Here is a 13,373-nt window from a genome sequence, read left to right on the forward strand (position 1 = left end):
AAGGGTCAGCTCTGTCTTCCCAGTGTGAAGACCTCATTGAGAATGGTCTTTGCAAGTGTGCTTTTGGCCCTCTGCTGTATCTCCGTGGCTCCTTACTGACCTCAGGCTTCCTCACCTCCTCGAGAGAAAGGCAGGATTTGAGTGTCCAGGAGAAAGGCAGCCCATGGGTTTCTGTAAGGGGACTCGCCCTTGGTCACCACGGGCTGCTTCTTTGATGCCTGGTGGCTGACAAATCATCAAAGGAGGCAGCCTTTTCCATGGAGCAGTGTTGCTGGGATCTCTACAAATATACTATCTAATGATACCAAGTTGTAACTTTCTTTGTGGTTAAAAAGCAGCTGTGGACGTGAACAGACATTTCTCCAAAGAAGACTTACAGATGGCCAACAAACACATGAATAGATGCTCAACATCACTCAGCATCAGGAAAATGCAACTCAAAACTACGATGAGCTATCACCTCACACCTGTCAGAACAGCTAAAGTCAACAACTCAAGAAACAACAAGTGTTGGTGAGGATGCGGAGAAAGGGGAACCCTCTTGCATTGTTGGTGGGAATGCAGACTGGTGCAGCCACTGTGGAAAACAATGTGGAGGTTCCTCAAAAAGTTCAAAATAAGACTACCCCATGATCCAATCCTTGCACTACTAGGTATTTACCCAAAGAATACAAAAATACTAATTCAGAGGGATATATGCACCCCAATATTTATAGCAGCACTATCTACAATAGCCAAATTATGGAAAGAGCCCAGATGTCTATCAACAGATGAATAGGTAAAGAAGATGTGGGGTGTGTGTGTGTGTGTAATATTACTCAGCCATCAAAAAGAATGAAATCTTGCCATTTGCTACAACATGGATGGTACTAGAGTATATTATGCTAAGTGAAATGAGTCAGAGAAAGACAAATACCATATGATTTCACTCATATGTGGAATTGAAGGAACAAAACAAATGAGCAAAGGGTAAAAAAGGATAGAGAGAAGCAAACCAAGAAACAGACTCTTACCTATAGAGAACAAACTGGTGGTTACCAGAGGGGAGGTGGGTGGGGGGATGGGTGAAATAGGTGATGGGGATTAAGGAGGGCACCTGTCACGATGAGCACTGGGTGATGTATGGAAGTGTTGAATCACTGTATTGTATACCTGAAACTAACATTGCACTGTATGTTAACTAACTGGAATTTAAATAAAAACTTAAAAAAAATCAACTATGGGGCAATGCTGACCCATCTTCCAGAATTTAACACCATTTTTATGGTGTTATATTTGTACTTGCCAGGAGGTAGGTATATTATTTTTGTTAAGTTTATAGAGCCTTCCACAGGTGGTATGAAATTAATTTCTGAGCCTGCAGAAATTTCAGGAAACGCTCTCTTGCTCTGTTATGAGGATGATGATGGTGATGAAGGTGAAGATCAACACAACCCAGCTCCCTGAGGATGAGGACGGTGTTGGTCATAGGGAAGGAGGCTGCAGGGGCTTCTTGTCTGCTCTGTGCTAACTTGTTCACCAGTCCATTTTCTTTCGTGCTTCCTCGAAGGAATCTGGACTGATGCATAAAATTACTTCGTGCTGAACAAACTGACCTCCCCTTAGCAAGTAGGGTAGCTCCCTGTAGGGATAAGAGAACTGGGTAACATGTCTGAACATAGTAGGAATTTCATTGTTTCTGTGACATTCTTAAAGTAGCAACAATATGTGAATTTCTTTAACTCAGAGATTGTAAAGCATTAACTGATAATGAGAGAAATAGCACATCCTGTTTACTTGACGATAGTGAACTTAGGCCTTTATTTTCATAAAGCCCATAGCCATTATTGCTTTGATAACCATGGCATTTTGTCCAAAATACTTTACCAGAAACTACAGTTGACATGTCTTTGAAAGTTTGCTTAGGATATAAATTGTTCTAGAGTGTGGTTCGCGGGTGGCAGTATGATAAGGCAGACAGGACTCAATTCAGAGTAGCTGGAATCCAGGACGGGTCTTGCCACTAACAAGTGTTGTAATTTTACACACAATGTTACTGCCTTTTCTGCAGATGAGTGGCATGATATTTTCTGAGGATTGGTCCTGGTCCAAATCTGAGATAGTCCTTCGTTCATTAAACCAGTATTTGCTGAGTACTACTTAATGTGCCAGGCACTGAGGCCCAACCTGCTCCCCTCAGGAAGCTGGAATTCAGTTGCTCAGGGCAGATTTTCAAGTGGGACGAGAGACAGCATGTTCTTCCCCTCAGAAGGCTAGCTCGGGTCACCTTCTGCAGTTCAGAGAGGAAAGAGGGGGTGCACGCTGCCCTCAGACTGCAGCCCCTACCTGCTGTGACCCAGTGGGCTCAGGGCTCAGAGACACCCAGGAGAACAGGATGTGCTCCCAAGGAGCATGAAACCTGGTGGGAGGGAGGTTTTGCAACTGAAGTCTGTCCAAGCTTGGGAGTGAGGGAGTCTGTATCTCGCCTTGGATCGTTGAAGTCCCACTTTTATGTAACGTACCTGCCGTTTGACTTATCTTTTCTTGAGTAATTTATGGAGTTTAAACAGCACATCAGCTTTGTGTTGGTTGCATATTTGTCTGGTTGAATGTCCTTTTATCTCCTTGCCATATCTATGTCTTGTCTACAGTCTGTTAAGAATTCAGAATTTTTGTCATCTTCAAACAAAACGATGCACTTTGCTGTTAGTTACTATGCAAGTGCAGAGAAAATTAGATGGGTATTGACTTGAAATACTCTTTCCTACCAAGGCTGATTTCCCCATGTTCCGTGCTTTTGCTTCTGTCTTTCTCGTAAGGACGCTTGGTGCTTGGCTTGCAGGCACCGTGAAGCCACACCTCTGCCCATGGTGGGACTGTGAAATGCATGAGAACACAGAACAGATGGTGCCGTTTCCTTCTTGCCGTCTCTGATCTGTGCAGAACTCCACTGGAGACATTTCCCGTTGGGGAACAACATCCAGGGCCTCTCCAGGCTTGTTTTGTCTGGGCCTTTGGGAGTTTGGTCCTGGTGATGCCTTCCAGAGCTCTGCCCCTCAGAGTGGCCGCTCAGGCTCAGGTCCCTGGGCTTGCAGGGCCTAAACACACTCCCAAATTGGGAGGAAAAGAGTGGATTGCTTGCTCTGAGCTGGCATCTCTTTCACAAAATGAAGGCATTCTATTCATGTTTTATATGGATTCATTTGTGAAAACCTCATTTTGTGTCCCCATAAAATACATGAACGTGCAGAGAAGTGAATCATAAATCTTTTGGTTGTGGTAAAACTGTTTCTTCCCAGTGTGATTTTGAGCTGAGTTGCCCCTGTTTTCCAATCAAAGGCCATGTCCAGGACTGTGGGCTTCCTGATGGCCTGTTTGGTTGTTTGCTTTGGAGCAAGAAGAAAACTTGATATGCACGGCATTTCCAATGAAATGACCCAGAGGCAAAGCAAGATGGAGAGTATTTCTCCCCATCAAAGCCATCTGGAATGTGCTGATGAGTAAGCTGGAAATTAGCGCCAAGTGGCAAGACTCGCAGGCATCCAAGTTTCTTGAGCACAGCTGCTGATGCATTGAGTCACCGAACATCTCACCTGCAGGAAAGGCCACTTGGACCACCATCCTCAGCACTGGGCATGCGTGTACCTGAAAAATACCTCTCAGCCCTCCCCCAGGTTTAAATTAGTGAACTGGTGGGTCAGACCCCTCTGTTCTTTATGCACTCACCATAACTTCCCTTTCTCCCTGTCTGTGGTGGTCTCCCTTTTTCTGTGGCTATGTTTGTAATGTAAAAATATTTAAAAAATATTTATTGCAGTATCAAACTTTATCCTCCCCGGTGAATGAAAAATATCCTTTAATTGTGTAATTTGCCCCCTCCCTCCTTTCCACTCTCCTTTCCTTCTTGGATATGTTATTCTAAATAATGTGAATTACCACTGGTGTTGATGTTTTTAATCAGCTACAAGTTTTTAATCAGTAGCTGATTAAAAACTTGCTGGAGAGTGTGGACAGGGCGGCAGGTGCTTGCCGTCTGGGGTCGCTGTCCTCTGTGCTGGGCTCTTCCTTTTCCTGCCTGTGACTTCGAGTGGGGACATGGCTCATGTGCCCAGGTGAAGCTCTGGTGGGAGAGTTGACCACATGTGGATCGTGGATTGCAGAAGTGGCCTCCTTCATTTGCTGGTCACAGCACTTAACCTCATGGTGTATATTACAAAGAGGATTGTTTTGGGTGAGGACAGTATTTCTCCTCCAAAAAGAATATGCAAGTTCAAAGTAATTGCTTGGCTGTGGATGTAATTGTTATCACCATTGTGCTTGCCCTATTGTAACATCGCGTGTCTCTTCACACAGGCGAGACTTCGCCAAAATGCCAATGCCAGTCATCTCTGGGCGGTGAGACTTCAGGGGAATTTCAACTTTCTTCTTTATGTTTTTTTTTTTTTTTTGATTGAAGTTTTCATAGTGAGCATATGTCATTTTTTTTACTCAGATTAAAGAATTTTTAATCTTTCGGAGTTTTAGACTCATTTTCTTCATGGACATCAAATACGGACTGAGTCATAGGTGTTAAAATTATAGAATTGTAGAGTTGGAAAGAACCTTAAAGATGGCCAAGTTCAAAACTCGTAAATTCAGATGGAAGGTAGCAGAGCCCATGCCTCAGTCCTCTTTTTTTTTTTCCAAAGATTTTATTTATTTTTATTTATTTGAGAGAGTGGCAGTGGGGAGAGGGAGTAGGGGCAGAGGGAGAGGGATCTCAAGCTCCGCTCAGCACGGAGCCCCACATGGGGCTCAGTCTCATGACCCTGAGATCATGTCCTGAGCTGAAACCAAGAGTTGTATGCTTAACTGATTGAGCCACCCAAGGGCCCGAGGGTTCTCTCCTTTTAGTTCTAGCTCTTAGGCCCTTTCAACCTTTTCCTTTTTTTTTTTTAAAGATTTTATTTATTTATTTCAGAGAGAGAGAGAATGAGAGATAGAAAGCACGAGAGGGAAGAGGGTCAGAGGGAGAAGCAGACTCCCCGCTGAGCAGGGAGCCCGATGTGGGACTCGATCCTGGGACTCCAGGATCATGACCTGAGCTGAAGGCAGTCGCTTAACCAACTGAGCCACCCAGGCACCCTCAACCTTTTCCAATCAAAGGCCGTGTCTGACCTGGGTGTCTGTTATATGACTATTTCAGATAGAGGTGGTTATTCTGGTTTGGGATAATTTGGACAAAAGCCATAGTTCTTATTCCCTTTGCAGTTAAGGCCATACTCACAGATAATATTTAAGACCAGGGCTTGGCAAACTGCAGACCATTGGCCAGCTTCCTGTTTCGAGAAATGAAGGTTATTATTTCTGGAACACGGCCATGTCCCCTTGTTTATGCATTGTCTATGGCTGCTTTGGGGCTGCAACAGCAGTGGTGAGTGGTTGCAACAAAGACCTCATGGCCTGTGAAGCGGATAGTGTTTACTCTCCTGAGTAAACACTACCTTTCAGATCAGTTTGTTGATGCCTGTTAAAACTCATAAGTTGGTGAATGTTAATAGCAGACCTGTGACAAGGACCATAAATACAAGAATGGGAAGTCAACTCTTCAGAGTAAACCTGTCCAGGAGAGAAGAGAGACCAGGGCCATCTTGCCTCTGCCATTTGGGATGATCCCAGTTTCAGCCCCCCTTGACCACAGGCGTGAGATGGGGCTGGAAAGTTACTGTTGTCCTTGGGAGTGGATATTAAAACTCAGCTCTTTTGCTATGTTACTTCATCTGGAATGTTCTTATTAGGAATGTGGAATCTAGTGTGGGCCAACTCTTATGCCCTTTAAAGCAGATGTCAAGTTCAGGCTGTGGGCACTAAGTCCTGGAGACCAGAATCTGCAGTGGAAAATACTGTTTGGGCTTAATTCAGATGAAATATCAGAAGACGGCCAAGCAGTGCAGTCTGGTAGGCTCCTCCTGCAGTGTCCTTACAACCATTCCCACATGTGCAGTGGCCCCAGGTGCCCCCGGGATAGGAGGGCCAAGCACACAGCAGAGCCTCCCAGCCAGAGGTGCTGGATGCTCGGGAGGCCCCCCGCCCCCGAGCCATGTTAGTGTTCCTGAGACGGAGTGGACGTTGGACAGTTATCTGTGACAGGCCAGCACGCACAGAGAGAAAGATCAAGTTGTATTGTTTTGGCAGAAGGAGAAAAGGAACCAGTATTTGGGTATGCTTTCTTTGTGCTAGTCAGGGTGCTGGATATTTTTGATTTCGTTTCACAGTTTCCTTCACAGGCCCTCACTGCAGTTGGTAGCTAATATCTCCACTTTGTAGCTGGGGTGGGGGTGGGGGTGGAGCAGGGCTGAAGCTTAGAAGTGCTGGTGAGGGACCAGCCAGGCCTACAGCTCACAACTGTGGTCTTTCTACTCATCACACGGTGTCTGGAACTCCCCCTGGGGTGGCCACAGTGTTCATACCCAGAGAGCAGAAGCCTTGACTGGGAATTGTATGTTTGATAAGGAATCAGAAGATGAATGGTTAATAAATGCAGTTTATTTGGAAGATAAAATTATAGCAAGCAGGGGCTTATGAATCGAGATGGGGGATTTCAGTGGCATCTTCAGGGGCCGGGTGGGGGGGCTCTGCCTTATCATTGTGGAGACCAACCCCCTGGAAGACATGCTCTGAGGGCTTTGAGGCCGTGTTTCTCGACTGGCAAGAGCACTGGCAAGTTCTGTCTTTCTCTCCATGTGTTTTGGGTTGTCTTTTGGGCTTGTTCAACAGTGATGCCATCTAATAGGGAGATTCCTTCTAGTTGCTTAAAAAATGATGTGTTTGGAAGGTGCTTTCTACCTCTTTGAAAAACAATATATTGTGCAGTTGTCTTTGGGCTTCCGTGAGCAGCCTTTCATTGAGTCTGGCAATAGAAACCCATCCTGTAAGTATTTTGAGATGCCGCTGAGAAGTGCATTCATGCCTGCTTGTAGTCCTGGTTGTACAATCCTGTTGAAGCCCGGGACTCACTCAGAATCCAGACTGGGAATCTGAATCATCAGCACCAGAGCCAATGAGAGGTCAGTTTGGTGCCATGCACTGTGGGGCTTCCCTTTTGCTTCAGCTGGTGCTTGCATTTTATATCATTCCCCCTGCCCCCTTCCCCCTTTCTGTGCTCTAATCTTTGTATAGCTTTATCTTGATGAAATCTCTGAGGGATCTGTAATTCATCCTTTGTCATGGAAACAAAAAAGGTTAGCTTACTGAAAAGTCAATGCTGGTAAAGTTAGGCACCCCTGAAAGTAAATACAGATTTCTTTGCAGTTGTCTGTCTAATCAGGAAGCATCGTGAATTGGCAGGTGGATTGTACATCCATTTGTTCATTTGCTCAACAAGCATCTACTGAGAGCAAACAAGGATGAGCTCATAACTTCCCTTAACAAAGCTAGTTCTGTGACTATACTCAGTGAGCAGCAAATCCAAAATCATATGTTATTGCTTTGGTTTAAAAGTGAGATCTGAGGAGAAATGTAAGGATCTCCAGAATCAGTAAAAGAGCACAACTGAAGTGAGTAATTTTGAATGGTGTGACCTATAGGATTAATAGAGAGGCATCCTGAAGTAGGGAATAACTGTTTTTACTAACTTCAAGCTGTCATGCCAGTTTTTTTTAACATGCATTTTAGTTTTGCATTTTAATTATTTATTGGATAAGTGCTGATTTATTTTTCCTGGGAGTCCCTTGAACATTTTATTTATGGTAATATTTTATTTGTCTGGATCACTTACATTGAAGCAAATCAAAGAGCAAGGAGAAAAGATCCATGTGGTCCATATGCTACTCTATCTGTATGTCCATGAGACACCATCTGTCTTTGCCTGGGGCCTATCTCCTTTTGCTTTTGGAAAAATTCACTTAGTCAACCTGCATTTCCTCGGTGCCTGCTCTTTGCTTGGCACAGTGATAAATATTGAGAATTCAAAGGGTAATAACCAATATACAACCTCGTGGGGGGAAAACAGACTGTGCAGTAATTATTTTGTAATGCTTGAGTTAAGTGGTAATTATAGAGGTTCATAAAATATATAAAAGTGCAGAGGAGGAAGTTAATTAATTGAAAGGTCATTTCAGAGTGGGCTGGATGGAGGTGTTTTGAAAGAAGACAGATGAATAGCAATGAAAGAGATACTCCAAGTAGAAAGAACACCATCTGCAAAGGCATGTTTTGTTTTGTTGTTGTTGTTGTTTTTGCATGTTATGTTTTTAGGAGACCAATAGTTGTTCACAATTTCTGGATCAAAAGGCATCAAGGGCATAGAAGCGAGAGAGGGGGCTGCTGTGTAGGCAGAAGAGCCTTATTTTATAGATGACAGGACCTTGTTGAATGGCTTTTGGCAGGATGATGTGCATTTAGTGGAGATGGATCCCCATGGCTGGAGGGTGAGGATGGATTTGTCTGGGGTGAGGCTGGTGGCAGGAGATCGCTGAGGAGCCTTGGTATTCTCCAGGAGACATGTCGGCCTCCACTAAGGTGGTGGAGGTGGGAAGAGATGAATGAGGACCTGACTGCGGTGTAGTAGAGAGAACCCTCCACTGGGGCTGGGTGATCGGGCTTCTTGCTACTTTATCTCCCCATTTGCCCTGTGACCTGGCGTCAGTGACTTTTTAACTGTCTCCAAATCTGAGACAATAAGTTCTGTTTAGCGGAAAAGGTCACCCATGTAGTGACCTATTTGTCATTGATGGTGAGATTACTCTCAAAGAGAGGTCTTTTCCTTAAAGACATATCCAACCCTGAGGTCAGGATTAGGGACACTGTTTTCTCATATGTAAACACAGGAGGAGTAGTAGCCCCTTGGCAGGATTATAAAGCAGTAAGATTGAATTCCTAGCATAGCGCTGGTGCATAGAAATAGCCCAGTGAATGGTGGTTTTCTTTCATACCTATAAAGGATACTTGTGGTTGAAATCAATGAATGTAACCAACTCGGCCCTGCCCCTGCATGGGTTAATTGGTATGAAATAGTTTGGGGCAGGAATTTCTTCACTTAGGACCTGTGGCTCCCAAGAGGGCCCATGAATGGGCTTGGAAAGCGACCTGAATGACCCCTTGGTGCCACGTGAAAGCCGATGTTATGATGGACTGGTGGGCTTTTCTTTTCCTGGGGAGTATGGCCATCAGGTTCCCGTGGGGGTGTGTGATCCCCACAGGGTTAGAGTCAGTGATATGGAAGGATCTGAAGGGAGGGATCTGGAAGGATGACATGGTGTGTGTCGTGGGTGGGAGGGAAATGGTTAGATGTCTAGGACTGTGAGGGCCTGCTCTCATAAAGGAATCTAAAAACTCTTCAGATAACTTAGGGTAGGAATACTCCAGAGGAAAATTATAGGAGCTCTCTTCTACTTGATCCTCTGGCAGATTTTAGATATAAGGAATATCAAAGCCTATTTATTAGACAAAGCAATTTGTTTATTTTTGCTGACTGCCTGATGACTTGTAGGTCAAGAGCAAGTAAGCTTGTTTGTTTAATCCATCTTCCTCCCTTGAGGTGGGATTTCATTACTAAACTGGAAATTTCTAGGGACCAGGAGTCTCATTTGATTTGTCTTTCTGTCTCCCAAAGCATCTAACTAATCAGAAAGCCAGAAGGCCTAATGACCTAAATCTTTTCTCCTAATAGTTCAAGTATGTTTCTATGTTAAGGTGTAAGCAAAACAAACAAATACATCCTAAAACCAGACCCTTTCCCTTCCTATATGTAAACCAAATCTGTCCTGTTATACTACAAGTCTAGCTTTACTTCGTGTGAGGAGAAGATACGAGACACCATTCTACCAAGCGAAGTATCTTTGTATGGACTTCATACATTTCAGTCATGTTCTGAAACTGCTTTGGGAACACAGGGGGCATATTTTTATCCTCCTCATTGTTTTAATTTTTAGAGTTCTCTTACGTATGAAGGGTGGGTCCTCCTGGATTTGCCGCTGTGCTGCTAACCATGCAGTGGCATGATGTGAGCCTTAGATCATCTGCAGCAGATGCTCTAGACACATTATATTTGGATAGTTTGCATTCTCTAAGTATATGACTCAGAGATTATTCCCAACATTACTATGTATTATGTCAACTTTCTGGCCCAAGATTGTTGAACTCAAATGTGGCATTTTTTCAGAATCACAAGGGTCTGTGGTAGGAGAGCCAGGCAGAGCTAACTGCTTGGCTCTTGGCTTACTTACCATATTCTTCTTTCCCTCCCTGGAATTCACTGTGTTAAATTTCTTGTGCTGTTCACTTAGCTCTAATGAACATTTTTAATTGGCATGTTGTGTAGTTCTGGAAACTGCTTATTAGATTTCATAGGTGTCTCTGGTAGCACAAAATGTTTAATGAGCAAAATAATTGTGTTACAGTGAAATGAATATGTACATAGTCAATTAATAAATGAATTAAAAGATGACTTCATGGAAACCTCCTGAGAAAGTGGTTATGGACTTTCTTTTCAGTATAAAATATTGAAATTGAGTTTTTGTGTGTGTATGGAGATTTTGGAGGAAAGAATTGTGCTTTTTCTTTTAGATTATAATAGTAATATTGTGTGCATGTTGGTGCTTAAACAGAATGAAAGTCTATAAGTAAAATGGGATTCACATCCTCTGACTGAGCCTCGGAAAAATCTAGAATGCCTTGGCAGCTGAAAGTGGGTAGGATGTGCAGTGTCTCTGACCGGAAAACAAATATCTCACAGCTCTGTAGAAATCGAGGGGATCAAAATTAGATTCTACCTTCTATTCCCTTCCTTCCAGCCCTTTTCCTTCCCTGATTCTAGAAGTGATGGTCAAGGGGTAAGAGGATGATGTAAAGGAAGGTGGTCAGGAGCCTTTTGGAGTGGCTGAGACCAAGTCTAAACTCTTCCTGCAGTGGATGAAGAAGCAGAATCCTAGAGGCCATGACTTGCCTGGGGTCATGGTCCCAGGAGCACTTAACAGCCAGCCCTCGGCCTTCTTGCCTGAACCACGCTGTTTCCTACTTTCAAAATGTTCCTTGTAGGAGGAAAATAAGGGAACCAAAAAACATATCAGTGACAAGTAACGAGGGCCTGAAAGGCAAAGCCTGGATTGTTCTGGCCCAACAGTAGTTTTTAAAGACTCCTGTGGTTGCAAGAAATAGACTCACTCCAATGCCTCAAGTGGTGGAGGCTTATTGGAAGGTCTCCCCTGCTTGGGGACCCTGGCACAGCTGAACCCTGGGCCTCAGAAAGGGTGGAACCATAGAAGAACCGGCCGAGGGGGCAACTCTCCTGCTGGAGGGGAGGCTGTCTGTTCTGCCAGTCACGTGGCTGGGCTGTGCCCCATCTGCCATCTTCCCTCTCTGCCTCTTCTACCACTGACCACTTCCCATCTCTGTTCCCTTTCCTCCCCTTCCTTCTCACAATCTCCACCTCTCTCTGCCTCCAGCTCATGTTGCCTTTCCTGATTTGGCAGATGGTGTCTGTGGCTCTCCTTGTCCTGTTTCCCATTTCCCATTCCCAAATAGACCATCACATTGGCCCTGGAATAATTTTACAACAGGCCAGCTAATGAACTGGCCCCTCTGGGGTCAGGTGACTTTCCCTTCCAGTCAGCTGACAAGGCAGTCACGTGGGCCTCTGGGGCGGAGTCCAGGGCTGGCTCCCCGGGAAGGGACTGCAAGGCACATGTTGAGAGCAATTAACGGGCTGCAATAGGTTTACTCTGAGCAGGTTTCTCAGGTTGACAAAGTTCTTAGCTCACTTATCCCCCCTTTGTCCCTTTTTGACAAGGTGCTCCTCTGATGGGCTGCTGCTCAGTGGGACCCTCCATGGACACAGGCAGGCAGAGGAAATGAGAAGGTTTGTGCAGTGGGTAGGCACTTCCAGCTCATCTGTTTTTAATGTTGGACTTCCGTGTCAGATTTTTTCAAATCAACTTGTTACTTTGGAATAATTTTAAATTTATGGAAAAGTTGAAAAAACAGTACAGAGAATTCCTGAATACCCATCACCCAGTCTCCCCTAACGTTAACATCTTACATTACCCTGGCACATTTGTCAAAACTAAGAAATTAACATGGATGCATTACTATTAAGTAAATTACAGACTTTATTCAGATTTCATCAGTTTTCCACTCATGTGATTCTTCTGTTCCAGGATCCAATCCAGAACACCATGTTGCTTTTAGCTATGTAAAATTTTGTGTGAAGAAAGGACTCAACTGCAAAACACACACACACATACATACCATCAGCACCAGCATAAGAACCTAGAAGCCTGCAGCCCCTTTCTCCTCCAGTCTGTCTCATACTACATAATTTTACCAGATTCCTCTTCATTGAACCCATTTTTATTTCCTTCCTTTCTGCCTTAAGAATGCACGGTGGATGCCTGTTGTGGAACATGTCAAATCCAAACACCTTACCAGGCACTCGGGCCTCCCACCCTTTGGTCCATAGGCTCCCCCACCCCTCGGTCTTCTCTAGTTAGGGGATTCCACCCCTCCCCCTCCCTGCCTTTGTTTTTGCTGTTGGTTTCCTTGCATCTCTGATCATGCTTCCTGCATGTCACTTTCTGAAGACCATTTCTCCATGACACACCTTTGTTTGATGTCTGGGCAGATGTTAAGCTTACATTGTTAGTATATTCTCCATTTTCCTTTTAGATCTTTGTGCAACCATATTGCCACGTAAGGGACTTGAGTGGGCCTCCCCAGGCCTCCGTGCTTGGCAGTGATGGAAACCATAGTTCAGTGATGTTCCCTCCTTGCTCAGGGGGAGCAGGATCCTGATTTTGGATTCAAAAAAATTCTCCGTGTGATAAACATGTATATGCTTCTACCAGAATAATGTTTAAAAATAATGCTAAGCCTGTCGGGGCCTGAAGAAGTTGCACACAGTTGTCTACATAATCTTGCTCTCACATAGCCAGGTGTCTGTCCTGGTTGTGCCTGAGACATGGAAGGCACGTGTACGCTGCACACAAATATTTGTTAAATGGACCAGGGAGTAAGGGGATGAGTGAATGGATAAATAATGGTTCCAGTTAAATTCTAATGCCTCATGGCTAGCCTGCCGATACCTATTTTGTGTCATTTACTATACTTGTCTAAATATAAAGTGAGTCTCAATTTAAATGAGGTCCTGTTTTCTCTATGTGAATATTAAAAAGAGCATCAGGCCAACTTGGACATTTTAATTTCTGGGAAGGTAAAAGATTTTTTTTTAAGATTTTATTTATTTATTTGACAGAGAGAGAGAGATAACAAGAGCAGGAACACAAGCAGGGGGAGTGGGAGAGGGAGAAGCAGGCTTCCTGCTGAACAGGGAGCCCAATGCGGGGCTCAATCCCAGGACCCCGGGATCATGACCTGAGCCGAAGGCAGATGCTTAATGACTGAGCCACCCAGGCGCCCCA

General features: G+C 44.4%; 1 protein-coding gene across 1 annotated transcript in view; it reads left to right on the forward strand.

Moving 5' to 3' along the window:
• SH3RF3 (SH3 domain containing ring finger 3) overlaps window positions 1-13,373 on the forward strand; it is a 361,651-nt gene that overhangs the window by 32,921 nt on the left and 315,357 nt on the right. The gene's annotated exons all lie outside the window — the stretch shown is intronic.

The sequence above is a fragment of the Eumetopias jubatus genome, unplaced genomic scaffold (genome assembly GCF_037043125.1).
Source record: "Eumetopias jubatus isolate StellerSeaLion01/CBP00866 unplaced genomic scaffold, mEumJub1_p1.0 scaffold_9, whole genome shotgun sequence".
Taxonomy (NCBI): Eukaryota; Metazoa; Chordata; class Mammalia; order Carnivora; family Otariidae; genus Eumetopias; species Eumetopias jubatus.